At 38.9% G+C, this 15,486-nt stretch overlaps 1 protein-coding gene across 4 annotated transcripts in view; it reads left to right on the top strand.

Moving 5' to 3' along the window:
- htr2cl1 (5-hydroxytryptamine (serotonin) receptor 2C, G protein-coupled-like 1) overlaps positions 1–15,486 on the top strand; it is a 201,362-nt gene that overhangs the window by 114,620 nt on the left and 71,256 nt on the right. Inside the window, exon 1 of one of the 4 annotated variants that reach the window (XM_081598966.1) lies at positions 1,560–2,728. The exons of the other annotated variants lie outside the window; for them this stretch is intronic. The gene's annotated coding sequence lies outside the window, so the exon portion shown is untranslated. Of the gene's footprint in view, positions 1–1,559; positions 2,729–15,486 lie in introns of those variants that run through there. 4 annotated transcript variants of the gene reach the window in all.

Here is a 15,486-nt window from a genome sequence, read left to right as displayed (position 1 = left end):
AAATAAATGGAGCTTTAGCCAAAATAATCTCTTTTTTTGGTAGGTTGCTGAAAATAGAGAGTGGTGGAGCATGTTTGCCTTGTGTTGACCAACTTATTTCCCCATGCCCAGTGAAAAGCCCCTCTTCTGCCCAAATATGGGCAGCAGCTTTTGGTTTTGGGTGAAAACGATCCAATCTCAGAGCGCTAATGTGACATTTAGCTGAAACATTCGACTGATGCAGAGCGTCTGGATGTAATGATAGCTGCTAATTAGATTCATTGCGGTTGTCTCGGACGTGAGTGACAGGATGTTGGAGCAGAAGTTGCCGGTGTCGGTGAGCTCTTCTTCACACCTTCCCTTCGACGTTTAGCAAACATCAATTATTGGATCTCTAAATAACACACACATCTATATACCCGCAAAAATAACAGCTCCGTCCAGGCTGTCCATCAAGCATTCTGCTGCTTCACAATAACATGCTAATAAGGCACAAAAAAAACTCCTAACAAGCTTTGCAATTAAAATGATTGAAGATTATTCTCCTCCTCTTTAGTCCTGCTCCTTCCTCACTCCCCCCAGACCCCCAGGGGGCCGTCCAGCCGGTTTGTCAGTCCCTCTCAGTTTAAGTGGTTTCTATAATGCAGGCACCCACATGGAGAAGGTGCTAGCAAGGACTGGATCGCTCTTTGACAGAAGAAGAGTGTGCTCCCTTTGTTTAATCTCCAATAATGTTCCTGTTTAAGAGTGGAGGGGCTGTGTCAGGATGCTGGAGAAAACTCCCAGGAGGACTACCCACACACACGCACACACACCACGCACATAGCTCTACACACTGTCCTCCTACTCTCTCCACTCGCTCTTCCTCAGAGTCTTTTTTTCTTTTCGTGTGCGCGCGTGTGTGTGTGTGTGTGTGTGTGTGCGTGTGTGTGTGTGTTAATGCAAATGGACGGGGTCCATCAGGCTGAGTGGGAGAAGCAGAAGACGGGAGAAGAAGCAGTGAAGATTGTGTTCAAGTGGGATGAATGGCGGTTCTGTCTCCTTACTGTTAGCATAAATTATCGAAAGCGTCTTCCCCGTCGATTGGCGAATCGATGCGAACAATGATTTACCTGCTCAGCATCTAACGGTAAACACGGCAGAGTCCCGACAGCGTGTCTCCTTTGGAAGCTTTGTTGCCAACTCTGAAATTAAAATGACAGTTACAATATCTAGGAGACAATAATCTATAGGATTAGGGCCACTGAAAAAAGAACAATCTGGATTCTGACTTACGTTTCAAAATTCTGACTTTTTCCTCGAATCGGGAATTTAAAACCTGAATTTTAACTTTAATCTCAGAGTTAAAACTTTTTTAAAGAAGTCATAATTCGGAGATTAAAGTCAGAATGCTGAGAAAAAAAAATCAGATTTGAACAGACAGGAATTGAGGATTTTATTCATAGAGACTTTATAATCCTTTTCCTTTAGGGTTTCGGTTTTGTGTCATTTTTATTCCCGTATTTCTTGTTTTTGGTTGTGTTTTGGTTTTGAAATTTAAAATGTCTTCCAGAATTGCGCTTTACAAAATTAAAATTTATTACCCTTTTAGATGTTGGACTTGAATAATTATCCCATTATTAATAAATTACTTGTAAACAGTCTCAAAGTGACGGTGTTATCGCTTATCACATCGTCCCGAAAAAATTATCGTCACAGTCCTACGCATGGTGGTTGTTTGCCTGAAAAGGCAGAGTCCTTGCGTTGGACAGCGTTGCTCCTCGAATGATGCAACGTACGTTTGAGGCTGCATCTATTGTTTGACATGGCCATTTGTGGCTTCTCTTGGAAAGCAAACACACACTCCTGAAGCCTCACACTTGCATTCACACACACACACTCAAGAGAAACAGCTGCAGGGCAGAGTCATCACAGTAGGAATGAACAATCTATTTCTTAGACACCCTTTTGCTTTATTACCTCAAGTGTGACAAAGGGAAAGAGGAATTGTGCTAGAATCGTTCTTGTTTTTGTTGCTTAAATGAAGGGAACCGGCGAGGCTGTCAGCGATAGACTTCCAACACACTCTCTGCTCGTTGCGTGCCTAAGAACGTTGTCAACATAGCCTCGGCAGCGTTCATCACTGTTTTACAGTTCCCACAACAAACAGCTGGAAAAAGAGGAGAAGAAAGAAAAAGCAAAGTTTCTGTGAATCCAAGGTCAACGCTAACTTCTTGAAGCAGATAAACATCTCTTGCGCTGACATCGCCGTATAGGGTTGTAAATCCAGCCGCAGCCGTTTTGAAAAGGTACCAATGCAGCTCTCCTTTCCTCAAGTCTAGACATATACAGGCTGATTTATTTTTCATTCACTGAAATGTAATTATTCCATTTTTAGACACGGAATCTTTTTTTAATAGAGCTGTACATTATTCAGCATGTTTTCATCCCTAGACGTAGCCAGCAAATTGAATTAAAAAGGTTTTTCTTTTTTTTTTTTTCTTTTTAAAGCAGGTTGAGAGCCACTTTGAGTAATATTTAAGCAGTAATCCTTTAACTTTGGGGATTTTGGAATTAAACACGCTGTCTGACTCACTGGCATATAATTTTTGTTAGCCTGTAGGGAACCATAGCATCCCCGTTTCTAAAGAAATTGTCTCTGTCAACAAAACGATTTGAAACATGCATTAACCTCCTCGTTCCCGAAGCCCGACGTCCCGGAGCTGACTGTGTTTGTTATAAAACTGCTGCCTGCTGCACTTCTCAAACGGTGAGGACCGTCTGTGATGAAAAAGCAAGTCGCAGTTAAGTTTCCCTGCTTTGTTGCGAGAGGGAAAAAAAAGAAAAGAAGTAGGGAATTCTTTAGAAATGTCTCCAGTATCCATTCCTTTTCAGGCTCTTTACACTCAAATTCACTCTTTGAAAAGATATTCATTTACATTTTGATGGAGTTTTTCCAAATCTCACCCTGTCAGGGTGATAATGGTTGGGGAAGTGTCTGCACTTTCAGAAATCTCTCAAGTGTCTCTTGTTTGTGTCGCCTCAGGTTGTTTATTTATGAAGTACAGTTTGGAAGCTGCGGAGATAAAGACGTTTTCCTGGAAACTAAGTCTCGGTGATCATCAACGTTATTTCCATTTACACAGCCATTTTTTTCAAGATGGTGGAATCGTGACTGACGTTATTTTAAATACTACATCTCCAGTCCCTCTGGTGATTTTGCTCTTCTGTTTCTAATTTCCTTTTTTTTTTTTTTTTAGATATATACCCTATTTCCAAGAATATAAACAAGTCTGCCTTCTTGCATGCGTGCACATAAATTTCATCCCCTCTAATCAACAGGATCGAATATGTCGCTCCATTCTTCGCAGCCATCATAACACTTTCAACTCTTTTTGGAAGTGTTTCCCAAAAGGGTCAGGATTTTTTGAGCTGTTCTTCTGTCAGTAGTTTTAACGATGGCAGTGGAGGAAGTGAACAAAGCAGTTCAGTTTGTGTTGGCCACGCTTCCAAATATGGGATTGACGTTAGCAGCCGCCACGTTCAGTTTGAAGCTTCGGTAACACTTTATTTTAAGGGGGGTGAATAAGACTATCATGACACTGTCATAAACATGACATAACATCTGTCGTGAACATGAATAAGCTTTCATGAATATTTATGACTGTTGTCATAAAGCGTCATTTGTTAAATTACGACACTTTTAATACAAAGTTGACATTATTCAAAATGTCTTTATGACAACTTGACATTAACCAAGAAATCATTACTGATATAAATTTGTTATAAAAGTATTACTGATTGCACTTTAAAAATTAGATAACTTTATGTTATTAAAGGTAAAGTTTAAACAGTCGCGGATAAATGTTAGCGACTGGGATTGGGTCAAATTTAAAACTTCACCAGCCTCCAGGCATCCAGCTGATTGTTTCTCGATAGCTCAGAGCCCAGACTGTCTGCACGAAGTGAAGCGTAGAACAAGTGGCTAGTTTCTACCAGGCTAATTTTAACCACTTGGTGAAATAAGGTAATGGTAATATTCAAAGGCCATTGTTCTAGCATGAATGTTCGTTTTATGCTAGATTTAACAAGATGCTCACCTTCCAAAACAGTTCCAGTTTTGTCACGTCAGCCTGAAGGATAATTTTCCACAAAATATTTTTGTCAGCAGGTGTTTTTGCTATCAAACTCTCCCATTGGTGCCATTTTTGCGGAGTCACTCTTTTTAAAAAATTGTTGAATCATGAGCACTGGCTTTAACTGAATCTAGAGGGACGTACATATAAAGCCTAGCTAGGTGCTCTGGTGTTGTACTTTTGGAGTAATTTAGCAGTTTCTGAAAAAGGTGCCACGTTTCTTCATTAATGAAAAGATATTCTGACCGTGAATCACCTTAACCTTTTCCAGAAAGACGGATGACAATGACGTTCCTCTACTTTTTTGTGTGTGATCTAGAGGATTTCTTAATTTTGCAGTTCAGGCAGCAATCACGCCTGAATCGTGAATTTAAACTGAGCTGTCAAAGAAAACTGTGATTATCCACAATTAACTAATGCTTTAACAAAAGAGCAATACGTTTTTCACTTGGTGGCTAAGTCGGCTTAATTGCTTTTTTCTCATTATAAATTAAACACTTTTTTTGGGAAGTAGCTCCTGTTAAGACGCTTTGCAGACCAGGCACCAGCTTTATGGCAGTCGTGCCTGTCTCCTTTTTAAGGGATTGCCTACAAGCAATAAAATAAAAATTATTTATATAGTTTATAAAGTAAAAACACCAGGCCTTTATTATATTTAGTGGGTTTTTTTTATTGCCACATCTTGAGATATTAGCAGTAAATTTAGAAGTTTCTCTAAAGGAACTAAAGTCTTATTTTTTAATCTCTAAAAATAAAGCAGCCAAATTGCCAAAATAAAATCCAGTGAACCGGGTAAAATCCCCCTCTGAGCTTAAATTCATAATAATAATAATAAAGAGAAGTGTAACTCGTATCATTCCCGCTGTGATGTCTTTCTCGAGAAGGCTGAGTGTGCTTAAACTGCAAACAGGCCAGAGCTGGAGACAGTCAAACCTTTGCTGACATACAATAGAGAAAACATCCAGCATCCCGCTGGAAATTAGGCTGTAGGATGGTTGGTGTCTGCGTGTCGCTCATACAAATGGAGGGTCTCCCTCTGACAGTATTTTCTTCTTATTTTCCGCACAGGATGGGCTGGGATCTTCTCTCACCACCTCTGCAGCGGGGCGATAATGATCTGCTGGGCCCCCATCTCTTTTGCTGACATGTGAAATGTTAGGCTTCCCTCTGCCTTTGACTCCTTCATCGCTTTCACACATTGTGAACAGGGTTTTTTTTTTTTTTTGTATTAGAAAAAGATATGTCCAAGCACAATTTTTCAGCACAACAGATAGATGATTTTCTCATTTCTACCATTATAACAAAAGAGAAGGGCTTTGCACTGTGTGGTGCAACAATGAGAAGGTCAACAGAGGTTGTTGGTCATTTCTCCCTTTTCATCCTGTTTTATTTTTATACTTTGGTACCTGAAAATGTACCAAAAGGAGTGTTGTATGGGACATTTTGTACACATCATGTACATGTTCCTTCAGTTTCCTACTGGATGCCTAATCATATCGTTCTCACACATATTTGTTATAACCTGGTGTTATACTGGACTTGTCTTTATGTTGAATGCGTCTCATGTGTGGCTCAAATTTTTAACTACAAAACTACAAATTTAAACGGGGATCCACAGGGCTCACAATTGGAGCAGGTGGCATTTACAGAAGCTACAGTTTTCAGTGCTGTTGTTCCCTCTTTGATAAGACAAATTCAGATTTTTATTTTATTTTTTTTAAGAAACATTTTTTTTTTTCCTGCATGAATTGAATCCTGCGTTATATTTCCAAAAGAGAATGACATGAGTAATGTTTTTTTTCTCATTAGTAAATGTTGATAAGTAAGTACTTGTTGCATTTATATCATTTTCCACAAACATTCAACATCCCTTACAAGAAAATCAATCAGTCCTCTTTCATAATTGTTTAATGATTTTTTTGTTCTGTTTTGTTTTAAAACCTAAAAACAGAAATATTACGTTGGAAATTTTAACAAAAGGTTATGTAACATTTGGGTTTTAAACTAGTTTTATTTAGCTTGACTGGGGGGGAGGAAACACGTCTCTCTGGTCTGAAAAAGGTTGCAGACTGATGGCTTAGTGAGAGACGGTAAACACACACACCAAATGTTAAAAGCATTGTTGGTTCTACTATTTTATTTTCCATATTATTAAAATGTGCAGGTTGCAGACCCATGCTTTAAGCCCTTATTAGTGTCCAGCTTCTGCTGAATAAAGGCCACCAGTGTGATAAAAACCTTAAAAAAAGAAGCACCATAAATGAAGTTACAGAATGAGAGCCCATTTCATGCTGTAAAAACTTCATTCAAAAGATGTTATACAGATGCTTTTTTTTTTTTTTTTTGTAACAACTGCAGACACCAAGGTCACTTTGTTTTTCTATCCACCTCCTTACTCAAATTCACAACATTTGAGCCACTGGGCGTCACGCACATGACACAAGAATAGAAAAAGAAAGGGGACAACGGTTTGGGATTTGAGCACAATACACAAATCAAACACAAAGAACAATACAGATACGCTCTTCAATTCATGTCAAGGCAGTGAAGAATGAGACAAAGCAACAGTGAACAGTTTTCAAAAGCTTCTGATATAATCTGTTTACACAAAGCTTGTCTTTATCTAGTCTTTGGAAATTGATCTCTGCTAATGATTTTGACTAAAATTTAAAGAAATGTCGACTAAAAACCAATCAGTCCTCACTGTTTTTATTAATAAAATTATCTTAGATAGCTGGTTAAATAGCTAGCTAGCTAGATGGATAGGTAGTTAGCTAGATAGACAGACTTGTCTGTCTGGCTAACTACCTGGGGGGTCTGCTCAGCAAATCTGTTTGTCTTGCCTCAAACAGATTTTGTCAGTGATAATATTATCTTTTTATCTTTTTTACTATATTTACTAGTTGTGACTGTAGTTGAGGGCTGCCGCTTTAACATCATCATGCTTTAATTAATAATCTGGTATCTTTGAAAAAATGAAAACATAACAGAATTGCTAGAAGTGATGTCTGATTGCTACAGTGTATTTCTCCTCCTTTTACATTAATGACAGCTCACATACTTCACACATCAGGCTCCCTTAGAAGCTCAATTTAAGCTTTTCATTTACCAGGTTTTTCATGAATAGCAAACCTCTTTTTAAATGTATTCATCTGTGTGATATCTGGGGGGTCGGCTCAGCAACTTAATGCAGTCATGATGTCATAGCGTCCCTTACGAAACAAAGTAACCAGCTTTGTCTATGATGAGCTGTTTATCTTCTGGCTAAATTGAAAATCAATTAAAAGAAAGGAGTTTATAATGAGGTATTTGTGATTGTAATAAATAGCTGAGGATGCTATTGCAAAGCTCTGAAGCATTTAACATGGGAAAGGCGGGGGTGACACCTACGTGGAGCTCACTTCGGAGATGAATTGCTGTCACTACTTTCAGGCTCCTTTAAATGGAACAATTCTGGTGTCGGCTGGAAATAATCACTTTGATTTTGGATTCACCACACTCCCCTTTACCTCCCACTTCCTACTTTGCTGGAAATGTTTTGCCAGTCCACTTGAACTTGTTCTGTTAGAGGAGAAGGAGAAATGGCTCTAAAATTCAGAATAAGCAAGGAGCTTTGGATGGACGAAGGGTGGATGAGAGAGAGAGAATGGCGTTTTAAGGCGGCAGAGAGGAGGACCCTCATCAGTGCTGATGAATGAGCAGGAAAAATGCAAAGTTAATGAATGTTTTTACTTCTTAACTGCTCCTGGGTGAGTCATCTGTTCGGTATGATCATTTCACAGGCTTCCTTCAATCCCCCTCTGCTTCTTCTTCTGCCAGGCAAGGGTCACCTCCAGCTTTTATCTCAAGTAACTTCAGGATTTGAAATAACATGCCAGGATAAGTGACACAACTGATACATTTGATGAAATCAAAGGACAAAGATTAGCTGAATGTGCTTCTGAATGTTTTTTGTGTTCATAGGATATACAGAAACTTAGGCAGCAATTTCAACTCCGTATGTCTCATCTCCTTTCTTCTGCCCTTCACCTCATCCCAGAGTATGGTCTGCCAAATTAGGAACTCCAGAGATGTCTCTCCTGAGCCATTCTTTCTTGTTTTATTTCTAGTGTAGACCATCTTCTTGACGTCTTCCTTGTATTCAAATGTTTCTTGGACGGCCTCCTTTTCATTTGCCTCGAGGTTCCACTTGAGAGCCTGTCTGGTGATGTTGATTTGCTGTTTGCGTAGAGTGTGCCCTGCCTGGTGCCATCGTTTCTTCCTGATTTCTGACTCTAGTGAGAGTTGGCAGGTCGTTTCCTGTTGGTTGATGTTACCGATGATGTCTGGCCAGCAAATGTGGAGAATCCTTCTGAGACTGTTCTTCAGGAATGTCTGGATTTTTTCTCCTTGAGTCTTTGCTTGTCCTGTAGGTTTCAGCTGGAGGACAGCCGGATCTCGGTGATCACCGCCAGCTCTCTGGATGTCCAGTTATTCTTGAGCTGAATAAAGGAAACCTTTTGCCTTTCCTTAACTTGACATCTGCATTTATTCCACCCTCCTGGTCGATGATGTTGCCCAGATAGGTAAAAGGCTGCACTTCCTCCAGAGGACTTTCAATCTGAGTGACTAGGTTGGAGCAATTGGAGTTTATTTTAAGGATTTTGATTTTCTCCTCGTGGATGATGAGTCCAACCTGCGCTGATGATAAGGCTGCCAGAGCGCTGGTCTTTTTCTGGATCTGCTGTTGGTTTTGAGAGATGTTACCAACAAACTCTGTCATAAAGTTGCCTCCACAAGGTCCACTGAATACCATTCTTGCACTTGCTGAGTTAAGTCTTTCTGATCCATTCAATGACAATGTCTAGTGAGAATTTATACTCTAGGCAGTGCAACCAAGTTTGTTTACGTAGCGGCATTCATGAACAGCATAATACAAGGTCTCCGACAGAAAAAACAAAAGTGGGCTAAAAAAAAAAGACGTTAAAGAAATTAATACATTAAAAACTTGATGGAACATTTTAGCGATATATCTGTAAAAAATACATATACAATCTTTATGAAAATGCTGCATAAAATTGTGGTTTTATTCCTCTGTCAAAATCAGAAATGATCTACTCATATTTACATTTGTTATTTGACAAAACCGTTTCCAGTGATTTGTCATATAAGTCGGTATGTCTGGACGCCACTCATTTTTTCAATGGTTCTTTTACTCTGACCGCAGTGACTTTTCAGCTGCTTGAGCCGGTTTTCGTTTAGAAATGAAATAAGCTGAAATGCATGCAGCAGCACTTGCCTACAGGAGTAGATTTATAGCAGTACATTTGTACTGCACTGAAGTAGTTTTATTGCTACAGTGTGGAGCTTGCATTTCTTTAATGAACTGCCTAATGAATAGCAACAACCCTGCACTGGGTTTGTTACCACTGACAAAGAAAAAGAAAGTAGGCTAAGATGCTTTAAGGGGTCTTTATAGATCAATTTATCAAAAACACTCGAGGCTGTAAACCCGCTTTTTCACTTGACCTGTTAGTTTAAGAGCATGAAGTAATCAGATCAGTGACTGGAGGAAGCATAAAACCAGTAGAAAAGATTGTAGGCACTATGGCAAAGAAATGTTTTTTAATTGAAATAGAATTTTAATGTCTAGCAGGGTCTTAGATTTTTAAAATTTGTAATAAAAATCTAAAAGTGAGGCATGTGTTCGAACTGAGTCCCCCTTTGCCATCTTTTGCACCAAATACGGGGGTATGTTTATACCAACTTTGCACCTAAAATATAAAATACCTCAAACTCAGTCAGATTGTGTGGAGAGTTTCTGCAAATATTAACTGGATGACAAATATCCTGTCACCAGTCTTAATTTAACGTAGGCATGTACTTGGACTTGGTCACTTCAACACTTTAATGTCTTTGATGAAACCACAACGTAGTATCCAAACCGCATTCAACTTAATGTGACCAGAATATGAATTTAAATAATCACATAAACTTATCATGTTTTACTCAAATATGATCATAAATCTGTCAGTTTCCATTTACTTCATAGTGTAATAGTCTGAGATATTGGGATAAAACATGGCTAGAATCTCTCACAAAGTGATACAAACATAAAAGTTTGCACAAATGTTCTTCAAAGAGTACCTAACAATTTTAGGTGTAAAACCACAGAAAATCATAACTATTTCAGCAACATTTGCTAATGAACCATTTTGAGATTTACTACTTAGTCATATTTTGTATAGTACCGAAAATGTGTATTACGCTGACCATTATTTTAAAAGTGGAAAACTGACTTCTCTGTTTGTTCACTTCCTGTTCACCTCCTGGGGGCTAAGCCCCCCCTTGTCCTTAACACCTAGCGACACCCCTGTCCTAAACCTCATCTTCTCAAGTCAAAGTCCACGGTAAAAATGCTGCAACCGGTGTATGAGCACTACTTATTAATGCCTGAAGCATGCTAGAATACCCAATAGGCAGGCATTTTGTAAAACTTTTTTTTTCTGCTGATGAAGACAAGAGAAGGGAGCAAAGCATGGATTTTAAATGAGGCAGTTAGGGAGTAGCTGTCCTCTGTGGGAGAGAATAGCTTCCTCTTATTATGCAGTCGGATGTTGTAGTTTGATTGATTTGAACTTAAAGACGTTGTTGGGGCTAAGTGTCCGCAGCTGCAGGGCTGTTTCACGTTAGGTACATTTTCTTCCCTTGGTTTTTCCTATGAAAAATCTATGTGCCGATGTTTTCTCCATGTGTACTCCAGTTTTTCCCTTCTTAAAACATGCATGCTAATTAAAAATAGAGATCAGGATGAGCAAATGAATGTCTCGTTGTATTCTGGTTGGTTTTAGGTGCACCAGTGTTAAATAGTTTTAGGAGAATACCCTGCATAGATTTCCTTGAAGACATAATTTAATTTTAAAAGCATTAAAGTAAGCTTTTAAAACCTGTAATTGGATCATTTTTTATGAACCACCAAAAAAAGAAAAATAGGATTAAAAAACTCTTGCTGATACTACAGATATTTTCCCCGCTCTTTATTCTTCAGTTGCCTCTTCCATTAATCTTGTTTCAATTATCTCTTGCACAACTTTTAGTATATAAAAAATAACTGAAGTGTAGACAACTTTTATTTATAGACAACGTCCTCTAAAGTTTAATTTTTGTGCAACTCTTTCAGATCATGTTGGCAATGTGTAGAGTTCCCTTGAACTCTTCAAATGGCCATCTGCTTTTCTGGATGCAAACAAAACAGGCTGAACTTTTTCTTTTTTATATATTGCAACCGCACACCAAATCACAGAGGACTTGATCTTACTGAAAAGAAGAGATGCCAATATCTGGGCTGGCTCTCCTACTAGCTCTCACATTAACTCTAACATTTGTGTTTCTTCAAGCCCACGCGAATACAATGGACTAATACCATTAATGAGCAAAATACCAAATCCCTGCAGCGTGTTTAATTTCATGCTGCATTACTCCCTACCTCTGTACATATCTATTTGCTGGGTATTTATATGGAAGGGAGTTTGCGGTGGAGGTAAATAAAGAAACAAGCAAAGATCTCTGCAGACCAGTCCTTAATCTACTGTTACAATTGTTAAACACCACAATCCATAACTGTTGACATGGGTTAGTTGTCATGAATAGCCGTTGGAATATGGTCAGACCCGAATCAGAGGTCCTGGGTGCTGAAAATTAGCAGCAATGTTAAAGTTGTTGTTACTGCCAGTAGGATCTGGAGTATCACTAGCATGTGGAATAAAATGGACTTACTCCATTCAGTATATTAAACACAGCATATATTTAAAAAATTTGTTAACATTTTTCTTTTAGCTGGAAGGCTAACATTAGCATGATTGCTATCAATAGTATGTTGGGACTATCAGTGGGATGCGGGTCATCGCTAGCAAGCTAGCAATAGCCCACAGACAGTGGTGCAACTACACATTATTCAGGTGGATGCGAAAACATAGATCGCCCCACCCCCCAAGGGAAGGAACGTCAGGGTGAAGGACGTCCCCCCACCCCCATTTACCTGGTTATGTGCGCGAGGTGAAGGAGCGTAAGACGCGCTGAAGTGTATGGGAAAACATCATCGGCGGCCGCCCCCTCCAGACGGGGTTTTGGCGCCCCCTCTGGTGCTGCGCCCCTATGCGTTGCATACCCACTTTTTGCGCCACTGCCCACAGACTAATGGTCGCCGTATAAGCTAACATTAGCATTTTAGCCAACTTTTACATAAAAGCCAAGCTTTACATAACACATGGAGTATGTCACTGCTAGTCACTATTGCTGTTGATATCCCACATTCTACTGGCAGTGCAGAATAATAAGTGCCTTCATGCATTGCATGGGAGGTCTAAACTCAATAAGGAATGAAGAGTGATTTAGGATTATGTAACCTAACCTAAAATAACCTCCAAGATAAAGCTAACACTTTCTTTTTGGAGTGTCTTTCCTGAAATTCTGACCATTAAATACAAATAGACTGCACTCAGAGATCAGATTGTAGGTTACTCACTTGTTGGCACAGTGGGTTGTGGAAGAGATTAGGGAGGCTTATGTGTGCCAGGGGCTACATCCTCCTAAGCACTTAAGGACACAGTCAGCCAAAGGTATGTCGACATCACAGGACTTGTGAGGTGTTGGTACTGGCATTAGTGTGGCATCCCTACATACCTTTACAGGGTTCTGTTGAATGGATATCACTGTATCTTGTCAGGCGCATTCCTTCTTTTGTGTGAGGTCTTAGCTTTGGTCCAGAGAGACATAATTAGTGATTCAAAGCAAGTAGCCCTCAAGTGGACTTTCTCTCCTGTAGAGAGACACCGAGCGAGGCTGGAAAGGGAAGATTTGGTAACCAGGGTAAAGTATTACACTTGCTCCACTTGCCTTTGATAAATTGAAATAATACATATGAGAATCCAAGGCGTGTGGGGTTTTCTGAAAGAGTGCCTGGACAGTCCCTGGCAGACTTGGTGGTGAGGGAGAATTCAGGATTGATTATTCTTAAGTTGCTTTCCAAATTGAGCTTGTGAGCAAAGTTTGGAAAGTGAAGCCTTCAATTCACCTGGAAGGAAACCAGAATTCACAATGAAGCCTTTTGATGGCTGTCTGAAGCAGCTGCTTGAGATGGAAAGTGTCGAGGACAATTTACTCAGATGTGAGGCCTGCCGTTTCTTTTAGATGTCTGTAAACTTCAGAGCAGACCCAGATGAATATTTTATAATAAAAAGATTACAGCCTCTGTTTCCCATCTAAATTCCTTACCGTCAAAGTTCGTCTACCTGAAAAAACCCCCGAATGAATTCTGCATTGGGCATGTTTGTGAGAAGATAATTTTGTTTACAGCATCAACGGGAAACTCTTTGCCTTTATTCATCTGTAACGGCAAGTGGAAGTTGTAAAGTCGTAGAAATATGTTAAAAGAGATGAGGCGTACCAAAGTTATCCTGCTTTCCCCCCAATAAGTAATCTGTATCTGTCATGTTTTTGTTGCGACAAAAGACTGAAGCGGCAACAAGACATAAGCAGAGGGATGCAAGAAAATTAATATTAAAAAGCCCTGAAATAACCATTACCCTTAAGGGAACCAGCAATGACACAGACTGAAGATCACAGAAAACCAGACAGCAAACAAACAGAAACACAGATATAAATATAACAAGAACCAACTGAAAACAGGAGAGTGCAATTAACAAAAGGATCAACAAGTGTGGATCATGGCGATTACATCAAAGGTTCGAAAGGTTTATAGCTCCAGGCCGTAGGCAGGTTCATACCAGCCCTGTTTAGTCCGCTTTAATCCAACTATGATAGGGTCTCCCCGCCCCCAAAAAAGCCAACTCTGGTCCGCCTAAAAACCTCGGTCGTGGTTCGGTTTAAGTGAACTCTGGTGCTGTTCAAATGCACGTGGGAACGCCAAGCGGATCAGAGATCGCTCCAAAAGCAGAAAACAGACTACAGCGCAGGGCATTCTGGGTAAATACAACCAAAACAAATGTGAGAGTGTAGCGCTAGCAGGAGAAATGGCTTGTGGTCTTTTGCCAAAAACAAAAAAAAAATCCTGACTGCTCAAATCTGATGCTCCTCCATTTTTGTTTACATTTCCTTCAGAAGGAAGATTCACTCATGTTTTCTTCAGAGGTTTTTGTGTTGTTTTTGTCATAAGTTCTTGGCCCAGCGCCACTAAATGCGAGGAAGATAAGTTTTTCAAATATTTTTTATTTCTTTTTTTGTTGCAACTGTGGTCCCCAATTGAACCGAGTATACCGGAATATCAGGTGTGAAAATATCAACTAAGAAGTAGTTTTCTGGTGCTGTGATGTGCAACGGCACCAGTGTGTTGACATAAAAGTCAACAAAAAGAGACTACAAAATAACAAGGAAAACTGAAAATATTATGCAAATAACCTTGAAACTTTTCTCTTACTAAGACAAATTACAGCAATACCATAAAACTTTTTAGAAATCAGATATTCTGTTAGTCTACTGCTTTTGGCTGTATGACTCATCTATTATGCCTATCCTTTAACTAAACTACAATTTAAAAAGTAAGCATTGCTAAATATGTAGTCGCTTGAAATAGTATTCATATGCCTCTGACCTTTTTTTTGACAAACAATTTTTTCAGAACTATAATCCAACTTCATCTCTTAGCACCAATTTGATAACAAGTAAATTTTACAGTAAACTGAAAATGTATTATTTTTTTTTCTGTCATTGGTGACAATATATTATAAAACAGACATTGAACAAATAGTAAAAATCTGTTTACTTCGTGGCAGTTCGTTACTGGAAAAAAACCCACTCATCTCTTAACACCGATTTAATTAGTAATATTATTGTTTATAAAACACAAGCTCTTTTGAAATACTGCTTATCTGCTTAGGCACAAGATATTTACAGTTGGTAAATTTTGAAAAGTAAAAATCAGATGTTTTCTTCGTGGCAATTGGTTACCAGAAACGCGCTCATCTCTTAGCAACAGATTGTTATTGTTTAAAAAATTAAGATTTCTTCTGCTCTCTTGACATACTACTTATACCTAACAAGAATTGTGGTGAACTATATAGGAAAGTGAAATTGTTTTTTTGTCATTAATGGGAAATATATTATGAAACAGACATTAAACACAAGAGTAAAAATCTGATGTTTACTTCGTGGCAGTTCGTTACCGGAAAAAAAACACTCATCTCTTAACACCAATTTTATAACAACTAATATTGTATATAAAACACAAGCTCTTTTGAAATACTGCTTATCTGCAAGAAATTTAGAGTTGGTCAATTTTGCACAGGAAAAATCAGATGTTAACTTCGTGGCAATTGGTTACCAGAAACGAGCTCATCACTTAGCAACAGATTATCGTTAAAAAAAAATAAAGATTTCTTCTGCTCTTTTGAAACAC

The sequence above is a fragment of the Poecilia reticulata genome, chromosome 18 (genome assembly GCF_904066995.2).
Source record: "Poecilia reticulata chromosome 18, P_reticulata-male-v2, whole genome shotgun sequence".
Lineage (NCBI taxonomy): Eukaryota > Metazoa > Chordata > Actinopteri > Cyprinodontiformes > Poeciliidae > Poecilia > Poecilia reticulata.
The sequence above is the reverse complement of the archived record's forward strand: the minus strand, read 5'-3'. Positions and strand labels throughout refer to the sequence as shown.